General features: G+C 59.9%; 2 non-coding genes across 2 annotated transcripts; both read right to left on the minus strand.

Moving 5' to 3' along the window:
• Positions 1-441: 441 nt before the first annotated feature.
• On the minus strand, positions 442-594 carry LOC148345018 (5.8S ribosomal RNA). Its single transcript, XR_015848910.1, has one exon. It is a non-coding gene; the product is annotated as a 5.8S ribosomal RNA (ribosomal RNA).
• A 1341-nt stretch (positions 595-1935) lies between these two features.
• Positions 1936-3920, minus strand: LOC148345019 (18S ribosomal RNA). Its single transcript, XR_015848913.1, has one exon. It is a non-coding gene; the product is annotated as an 18S ribosomal RNA (ribosomal RNA).
• Between the last annotated feature and the right edge of the window lie 6080 nt (positions 3921-10000).

The raw sequence follows: 10000 nt of genomic DNA on the forward strand, positions 1-10000 counted from the left end.
GGACACGCGACACCGACGGGCGGACGGACGCCGAGGCGCCGACCGGGACCTTTACCTGAGGAGGGCGCCGAGCGCCGCCGCCATACGGGCCGCCGCGCGGAGCCGCGCGCGCGGAGCACCTTCTCGGTATGCTAAGTACCAGCCGTACTCACCGGCAGCCGAGAAGCACCTCCGGACGCGCGGACGCGCGACACCGACGGGCGGACGGACACGGAGCGCCGCCCGAGTCTGTATTTGAGGGTACGAAGGGACGGGGGTCCCTGCGAAACCCCAGCCGCGGAGTGGGCGGGGACACGGGTCGCGCGCCACCCGCCGGGCGGACCGGCGGAATGTCGCGGAGGGCCCGAGCCTCGCCCGCGCGGACCGGGTTCTCGCGCCACCCGCCGGACGGACCGGCGGAATGTCGCGGAGGGCCCGGCCCGCGTCCGATCGATTGGAAAGCGCCGCTCAGACAGGCGTGGCCCCGGGTAAAACCGGGGCCGCAATGTGCGTTCAAAGTGTCGATGATCAATGTGTCCTGCAAATCACATTAGTTCTCGCAGCTAGCTGCGTTCTTCATCGACGCACGAGCCGAGTGATCCACCGCTAAGAGTCGTACGTTTGGGCCCTTTTACGTCCGCCCGGGACGATCGGAGACAAATTCACGACAGGGTTTGTACCGGAGACGAACGCGCCGCGGGTGCCGTTCGGTCGCTCCCGCGAGCGAGCCCCTAACCCGCGGCGCGGTTACCGACGGGCGCGATACGCGCGACGCCGCGACGAGCCGAGCGGGGTCGGGCGCGCGGCGCTGAGGCCGGCGCCCGGCGTCTCCCGCTCGGGGCCGCGACGGCGCCCGAGACGTGCGTCGGCCGGGTAGGTCGGGCGCTCGGCGCTGAGGCCGGCGCCCGGCGTCTCCCGCTCGGGCCTGACACGACTCGGCGACCGGACTCGCCGGGTAGGTCGGGGGCTCGGCGCTGAGGCCGGCCCCCGGCGTCTCCTACCCGGACCCCGGAAGGCCATCCGACTTGGAAGCCCCGCCGCGCCGCGAAGCGACGCTTTGGGTGTTGCTACCCGTCAGCGAGTGGGTTTGGTTTACAAGGGCGGCGCGACCGCGCTGACACCGAGGGGGGACTGGCCCCCGACCCGGCCGCGGCCTGCCCGGACTATGGATGGACAGAGGAGACCGCGGCGGACCGCGCGGAACCGAACCCCCGGTGTCCGGAGCCCCGGGAGGAACTCCGGTGTCCGGGGGCCGGCCCACGCGCGCGCTACGCGGCCCCTCGAGGGCTCCGGCCGACGGACGCGTTTGGCCGGGGAAAAAGGTAGCCGGTGGGAGCACCGTTTCGTCGCCCTGAACCTTCGTCTCGGGCGGGCGTCCCGACGCCGCCGCCATACGGCCGTTGTGATCCGTGCGGGGATCCGCTTGCTCGGCGACCCTCGCCGAGAGCAGCCCCGCGCCGCACGGACACGCGACACCGACGGGCGGACGGACGCCGGGGCGCCGGCCCGAACCGTTACCTTTAAAGGACGGGAGGTCGTCGAGGCGAGTGCCGCCCCGGAAGCGCGCGCCGGAAGCGCGAGAACCGCGCCGAGCTAGGGTCGTCGGCATAGGGGGATTCCCCGGTTACGGGGGTCCGCGCACGGCCGCCGCCTTTCGCCCGTCGCTGGCGGTCGCCTGTCGTCGCGCCGCGCCGCGCTACTGGGGTCGTCGGACGAGCGCGCTACCCCGCTCGCACGGAGGTAGCGCGACATCGCCCGCCGCCTTTTCTCGCGTCGCGCCGCGCCGCGTGGCGCCCGCCGAACTCGCTCCGACGCGCGGCCCGGGAGTGACCCGCGCCGCGCCCCCCGTCCCGTCCCGTCCCGGTCTACCCTCTTCCTCCGCCTGCGACGACCCGCCGCCCTCGGCGTCTGGCTCGTCGGGGGTGTACCGAGGCGGATCTGCTGCCGCTCGTACGTTAATGATCCTTCTGCAGGTTCACCTACAGAAACCTTGTTACGACTTTTACTTCCTCTAGATAGTCAAGTTCGACCGTCTTCTGGCACACCGCCGGAGCCGGGGCCGGCCCCGGCGGGGACTATCCGAGGACCTCACTAAGCCATCCGATCGGTAGTAGCGACGGGCGGTGTGTACAAAGGGCAGGGACTTAATCAACGCAGGCTAATGACCCGCGCTTACTGGGAATTCCTCGTTGGTGGGAAATAATTGCAATCCCCAGGCCCTGTCACGAGCGGGGTTCATAGGATTACCCGCGCCTGCCGGCGCGGGGATAGACGACGCGCTTATACGCTCAGTGTGGCGCGCGTGCAGCCCGGACATCTAAGGGCATCACAGACCTGTTATTGCTCATTCTCGTGTGGCTGAGAGCCACTTGTCCCTCTAAGAAGTTTTCTGCCGCCGACCGCGCGGGGGCCGCGGTACTATTTAGTATGTTTGAGTCTCGTTCGTTATCGGAATTAACCAGACAAATCGCTCCACCAACTACGAACGGCCATGCACCACCACCCACGGTATCGAGAAAGAGCCTTCAATCTGTCAATCCTTTCCGTGTCCGGGCCGGGTGAGGTTTCCCGTGTTGAGTCAAATTAAGCCGCATGCTCCACTCCTGGTGGTGCCCTTCCGTCAATTCCTTTAAGTTTCAGCTTTGCAACAATACTCCCCCCGGAACCCAGACACTTGGTCGGTTTCCCGGGTGCTGCTCGGCGGGTCATGGGAATAACGCCGCCGGATCGCGAGTCGGCATCGTTTATGGTCGGAACTAGGACGGTATCTGATCGTCTTCGAACCTCCGACTTTCGTTCTTGATTAATGAAAACATTCTTGGCAAATGCTTTCGCTCTCGTCCGTCTTGCGCCGGTCCAAGAATTTCACCTCTAGCGGCGCAGTACGAATGCCCCCGGCCGTCCCTCTTAATCATGGCCCCAGTTCATGACAACCCACAAAATAGAACCGGAGTCCTATTCCATTATTCCCAGCTGCGATATGCAGGGGCGGCCGTGTGGCCTGCTTTGAACACTCTAATTTCCTCAAAGTAAACGCTTCGGGCCCCGCGAGTGACACCCAGCGAAGGGCATCACGGGGGCTTTTGCCGAGAGGCAGGGGCTGGGACAGACGGATGCACGCCTCGCGGCGGACCGTCAGCTCGCGTCCCGGGGTCCAACTAGGAGCTTTTTAACTGCAGCAACTTTAAAATACGCTATTGGAGCTGGAATTACCGCGGCTGCTGGCACCAGACTTGCCCTCCAATGGATGCTGGCCGATGGGTTTGTGTTCGGCTCATTCCAATTACGGAGACTCGAACGAGTCCCGTATTGTTATTTTTCGTCACTACCTCCCCGTGTCGGGAGTGGGTAATTTGCGCGCCTGCTGCCTTCCTTGGATGTGGTAGCCGTTTCTCATGCTCCCTCTCCGGAATCGAACCCTGATTCCCCGTTACCCGTGGTCACCATGGTAGGCGCAGAGTCTACCATCGAAAGTTGATAGGGCAGACATTCGAATGAGTCGTCGCCGCCTCGGGTGGGCGAGCGATCGGCACGAGGTTATCCTGAGTCAACACAAAGGGGGGGCCGGGCCGGCGGAACGAGGACCGGCGCGCGCGGAGCCGCCCGCGCCGCTTACGCCCCCGCCCGGAGAGGCGGAGGCCGGACGCGGGGGACGCGCGCGACGGCTGAGCCCCCGCCCGCCGGACACCGCGTGGGTTTTTGTGTCTGATAAATGCACGCGTCCCCGGGGCGAGGCCGGAGCCCCGCCCGCGAGTCGGCGCTCGTTTGCATGTATTAGCTCTGGATTTGCCACAGTTATCCAAGTAACGGTGGAGCGATCAAAGGAACCATAACTGATTTAATGAGCCGTTCGCAGTTTCACTGTACTGGCCATTCGTACTTAGACATGCATGGCTTAATCTTGAAAACAAGCATATGCTACTGGCAGGATCAACCAGAGTGCGTCTGCCGCCGGGGGGGCGCTGCTGGTGGCGGTGCGGCCCTGGTCCGGGACGAGGCTGTGGCTACAGCCGGGCCCGGGGGGCCGCGCGACACTCGTATACGTTCGGACGGGCTGACGAGCGGGTGTCGTGAAACGATGTTTCGCGCGGAGCCCTAGCACGCGTGGCGTCGGGCTCCGCGACGGTCGGACGTCTGGGTGTGGCTCGAGACGGAAGCTCGACCTCGGTTCGTCTTGGTTCTGCCGCCAAAAGGTTCACGCCGAGGCATGGTTTCGCAAGAGGGCCCCGCGAGTGCCAGCCGTGGATCCCGCCTCACTCGTAACTCGTATCGGATTCGTCCGGCCTCACTTTCGTTCGCACATCGGACAGTTATACGTGTGCTTTAGTAGCTTCCGTTCCCTCTTAGTGAGGCCGTCCGTACGTACCGCCCCAGCTCTTTCTGAGGCGGGTATCCACTCGGCTCGGGGGGGCCCAACGTTTGCCTAGTATCCTCGGCGCTGGAGCTTGACCCGCAAAGCCGGAGGAGCCGCACGCCCGAACACCGGCTTGCGCCGGCCGACGTGGGCCCTCCGAGGCGGGTCTCGTGTGCCAATCGCTCAGTTGGGGAACCGGCAGGCCCGTGGGCCGACGCCGGCTCACCCGGGGGTGAAGGGTGCTTCGATGGAGGCCCCCTGTCAGCCTCCGCGGAAGTCCGGCTTCAATACTTTAAAGTTTGAAAAACTTAGACATTTTTCGAGAACCGGAGCTTAGAGGGGTACATGCAAAAGCCAGGGCCGCGGGAAGCGCCCTAAATACTTCAATACTTTAAAATTTGAAAAACTTAGAAATTTTTCGAGAACCGGCATCTTCCCTCGGTAATTGCGAGATGCGAGGCCGCCCCTAGCCTCTGCTCTGTCGGACTCAATGGTCACGGGTGGCCGCTGATTAGCCCTGGTGCTCACCTCTCAAAATTGCGAGTCCCTAATATAATTCTGGCTGTCGGCTGGAGAAGGGGGTATAAAATCGGCACTTGAGGGAACGCCGGGCCCTCAAGTTCGGGGCCCTCTAGCGGATTTTTGAGGTACTGCACTCCCATTGGAAATGCATTGCCCATAGGAATACATGGGCGCTCCGTCCACTACAATGTAATTCCCTCACAATATCTGCCCCCGCGTGGCCGCGCGATGCTACTGCTGCCCCGTTGGGAATGAATGGGCCTTTCGGAGGCCATAAATACAGCGCCGCTGCATGGATTTTGGCGGTACTGCGGCTGTCGTTGAAAATACATGGACCCGTCTGAATGAATGGGCCTTTCGGATTCCATAAACCCAGCGCCGCTGCATGGATTTTGGCGGTACTGCGGCTGTCGCTGAAAATACATGGACCCGTCTGAATGAATGGGCCTTTCGGAGGCCATAAACTCAGCGCCGCTGCATGGATTTTGGCGGTACTGCGGCTGTCGCTGAAAATACATGGACCCGTCTGAATGAATGGACAAAATATAAATCAGACACTACAGAACACAAGCATAATCCAAGATTACAAAATCATCTCAGCCTTTAAAAGAAACAAAAACCTGAAAGACTACTTAGTAAAAAGTAAATTACCAGAAATCAACATAACACAAACGCAGGGCCCCACATTCTACAAACAAGCCACCACAGTTAGGAACACCGTCACCAACACAAACTACCTAATTAAACAAACAATCACACCTGCTACGGAAAACTGAAAATACATGGACCCGTCTGAATGTATGGGCCTTTCGGAGGCCATAAACTCAGCCAGCGCCGGGCCAGTGTTTGGGGTATTGTGCCCGCCACTAGTGGCTGAATACATAATAATAATAATAATAATAATAATTCCCTTGTATTGTCATTCTGTGTAACAATGTACACAGAACGAAATGTCGATTGCACTGGGCTAGTGTTGAGGGAACGTCGGGCCCTCAAGTTCGGTGGCTTGGAGCGGATTTTTGAGGTACTGCACTCCCATTGGAAATGCATGGGCGCTCCGTCCACTACCATGTAATTCCCTCACAATATCTGCCCCTGCGTGGCCGCGGGATGCTACTGCAGCCCCGTTGGTAATGAATGGGCCTTTCGGAGGCCATAAATACAGCGCCGCTGCATGGATTTTGGCGGTACTGCTGCTGTCGCTGAAAATACATGGACCCGTCTGAATGAATGGGCCTTTCGGAGGCCATAAACTCAGCGCCTCTGCATGGATTTTGGCGGTACTGCGGCTGTCGCTGAAAATACATGGACCCGTCTGAATGAATGGGCCTTTCGGAGGCCATAAATCCAGCGCCGCTGCATGGATTTTGGCGGTACTGCGGCTGTCGCTGAAAATACATGGACCCGTCTGAATGAATGGACAAAATATAAATCAGACACTACAGAACACAAGCATAATCCAAGATTACAAAATCATCTCAGCCTTTAAAAGAAACAAAAACCTGAAAGACTACTTAGTAAAAAGTAAATTACCAGAAATCAACATAACACAAACGCAGGGCCCCACATTCTACAAACAAGCCACCACAGTTAGGAACACCGTCACCAACACAAACTACCTAATTAAACAAACAATCACACCTGCTACGGAAAACTGAAAATACATGGACCCGTCTGAATGTATGGGCCTTTCGGAGGCCATAAACTCAGCGCCGGGCCGGTGTTTGGGGAATCGTGCCCGCCACTAGTGGCTGAATCCCGGGCTAGTGTTGGGGGACTTGTGCCCGCCAATAGTGGCTGAATCCCGGGCTAGTGTTGGGGGACTTGTGCACGCCAATAGTGGCTGAAATCCGCGCCGGTGTTTGGGGAAATGTGCGCGTATTATCGGGCCGGTGTTTGGGGAATTGCGCGCGTATTATCGGGCCGGTGTTTGGGGAATTGCGCGCGTATTATCGGGCCGGTGTTTGGGGAATTGTGCGCGTATTATCGGGCCGGTGTTTGGGGATATGCGCGCGTATTATCGGACCGGTGTTTGGGGAATTGTGCCCGCCACTAGTGGCTGAGAACTTGGCTAGTGTTTGGGGACTTGTGCCCGCCACTAGTGGCTGAAATCCGGGCCGGTGTTTGGGGAATTGTGCGCGTATTATCGGGCCGGTGTTTGGGGATATGCGCGCGTATTATCGGACCGGTGTTTGGGGAATCGTGCCCGCCACTAGTGGCTGAGAACTTGGCTAGTGTTGGGGGACTTGTGCCCGCCACTAGTGGCTGAAATCCGGGCCGGTGTTTGGGGAATTGTGCGCGTATTATCGGGCCGGTGTTTGGGGATATGCGCGCGTATTATCGGACCGGTGTTTGGGGAATCGTGCCCGCCACTAGTGGCTGAATCCCGGGCTAGTGTTGGGGGACTTGTGCCCGCCAATAGTGGCTGAAATCCGCGCCGGTGTTTGGGGAATTGTGCGCGTATTATCGGGCCGGTGTTTGGGGATATGCGCGCGTATTATCGGACCGGTGTTTGGGGAATTGTGCCCGCCACTAGTGGCTGAATCCCGGGCTAGTGTTGGGGGACTTGTGCCCGCCACTAGTGGCTGAAATCCGCGCCGGTGTTTGGGGAATTGTGCGCGTATTATCGGGCCGGTGTTTGGGGATATGCGCGCGTATTATCGGACCGGTGTTTGGGGAATTGTGCCCGCCACTAGTGGCTGAGAACTTGGCTAGTGTTGGGGGACTTGTGCCCGCCACTAGTGGCTGAAATCCGCGCCGGTGTTTGGGGAATTGTGCGCGTATTATCGGGCCGGTGTTTGGGGATATGCGCGCGTATTATCGGACCGGTGTTTGGGGAATCGTGCCCGCCACTAGTGGCTGAATCCCGGGCTAGTGTTGGGGGACTTGTGCCCGCCACTAGTGGCTGAAATCCGCGCCGGTGTTTGGGGAATTGTGCGCGTATTATCGGGCCGGTGTTTGGGGATATGCGCGCGTATTATCGGACCGGTGTTTGGGGAATTGTGCCCGCCACTAGTGGCTGAGAACTTGGCTAGTGTTGGGGGACTTGTGCCCGCCACTAGTGGCTGAAATCCGCGCCGGTGTTTGGGGAATTGTGCGCGTATTATCGGGCCGGTGTTTGGGGATATGCGCGCGTATTATCGGACCGGTGTTTGGGGAATCGTGCCCGCCACTAGTGGCTGAATCCCGGGCTAGTGTTGGGGGACTTGTGCCCGCCAATAGTGGCTGAAATCCGCGCCGGTGTTTGGGGAATTGTGCGCGTATTATCGGGCCGGTGTTTGGGGAATTGTGCCCGCCACTAGTGGCTGAGAACTTGGCTAGTGTTGGGGGACTTGTGCCCGCCACTAGTGGCTGAAATCCGCGCCGGTGTTTGGGGAATTGTGCGCGTATTATCGGGCCGGTGTTTGGGGATATGCGCGCGTATTATCGGACCGGTGTTTGGGGAATCGTGCCCGCCACTAGTGGCTGAATCCCGGGCTAGTGTTGGGGGACTTGTGCCCGCCAATAGTGGCTGAAATCCGCGCCGGTGTTTGGGGAATTGTGCGCGTATTATCGGGCCGGTGTTTGGGGATATGCGCGCGTATTATCGGACCGGTGTTTGGGGAATTGTGCCCGCCACTAGTGGCTGAGAACTTGGCTAGTGTTGGGGGACTTGTGCCCGCCACTAGTGGCTGAAATCCGCGCCGGTGTTTGGGGAATTGTGCGCGTATTATCGGGCCGGTGTTTGGGGATATGCGCGCGTATTATCGGACCGGTGTTTGGGGAATCGTGCCCGCCACTAGTGGCTGAATCCCGGGCTAGTGTTGGGGGACTTGTGCCCGCCAATAGTGGCTGAAATCCGCGCCGGTGTTTGGGGAATTGTGCGCGTATTATCGGGCCGGTGTTTGGGGATATGCGCGCGTATTATCGGACCGGTGTTTGGGGAATTGTGCCCGCCACTAGTGGCTGAGAACTTGGCTAGTGTTGGGGGACTTGTGCCCGCCACTAGTGGCTGAAATCCGCGCCGGTGTTTGGGGAATTGTGCGCGTATTATCGGGCCGGTGTTTGGGGATATGCGCGCGTATTATCGGACCGGTGTTTGGGGAATTGTGCCCGCCACTAGTGGCTGAATCCCGGGCTAGTGTTGGGGGACTTGTGCCCGCCACTAGTGGCTGAAATCCGCGCCGGTGTTTGGGGAATTGTGCGCGTATTATCGGGCCGGTGTTTGGGGATATGCGCGCGTATTATCGGACCGGTGTTTGGGGAATTGTGCCCGCCACTAGTGGCTGAGAACTTGGCTAGTGTTGGGGGACTTGTGCCCGCCACTAGTGGCTGAAATCCGCGCCGGTGTTTGGGGAATTGTGCGCGTATTATCGGGCCGGTGTTTGGGGATATGCGCGCGTATTATCGGACCGGTGTTTGGGGAATCGTGCCCGCCACTAGTGGCTGAATCCCGGGCTAGTGTTGGGGGACTTGTGCCCGCCAATAGTGGCTGAAATCCGCGCCGGTGTTTGGGGAATTGTGCGCGTATTATCGGGCCGGTGTTTGGGGAATTGTGCCCGCCACTAGTGGCTGAGAACTTGGCTAGTGTTGGGGGACTTGTGCCCGCCACTAGTGGCTGAAATCCGCGCCGGTGTTTGGGGAATTGTGCGCGTATTATCGGGCCGGTGTTTGGGGATATGCGCGCGTATTATCGGACCGGTGTTTGGGGAATCGTGCCCGCCACTAGTGGCTGAATCCCGGGCTAGTGTTGGGGGACTTGTGCCCGCCAATAGTGGCTGAAATCCGCGCCGGTGTTTGGGGAATTGTGCGCGTATTATCGGGCCGGTGTTTGGGGAATTGTGCCCGCCACTAGTGGCTGAGAACTTGGCTAGTGTTGGGGGACTTGTGCCCGCCACTAGTGGCTGAAATCCGCGCCGGTGTTTGGGGAATTGTGCGCGTATTATCGGGCCGGTGTTTGGGGATATGCGCGCGTATTATCGGACCGGTGTTTGGGGAATCGTGCCCGCCACTAGTGGCTGAATCCCGGGCTAGTGTTGGGGGACTTGTGCCCGCCAATAGTGGCTGAAATCCGCGCCGGTGTTTGGGGAATTGTGCGCGTATTATCGGGCCGGTGTTTGGGGATATGCGCGCGTATTATCGGACCGGTGTTTGGGGAATTGTGCC

Source organism: Urocampus carinirostris, unplaced genomic scaffold, assembly GCF_059441175.1.
Source record: "Urocampus carinirostris isolate Australia breed hairy pipefish unplaced genomic scaffold, RoL_Ucar_1.0 HiC_scaffold_135, whole genome shotgun sequence".
In the NCBI taxonomy this organism is placed as follows: Eukaryota; Metazoa; Chordata; class Actinopteri; order Syngnathiformes; family Syngnathidae; genus Urocampus; species Urocampus carinirostris.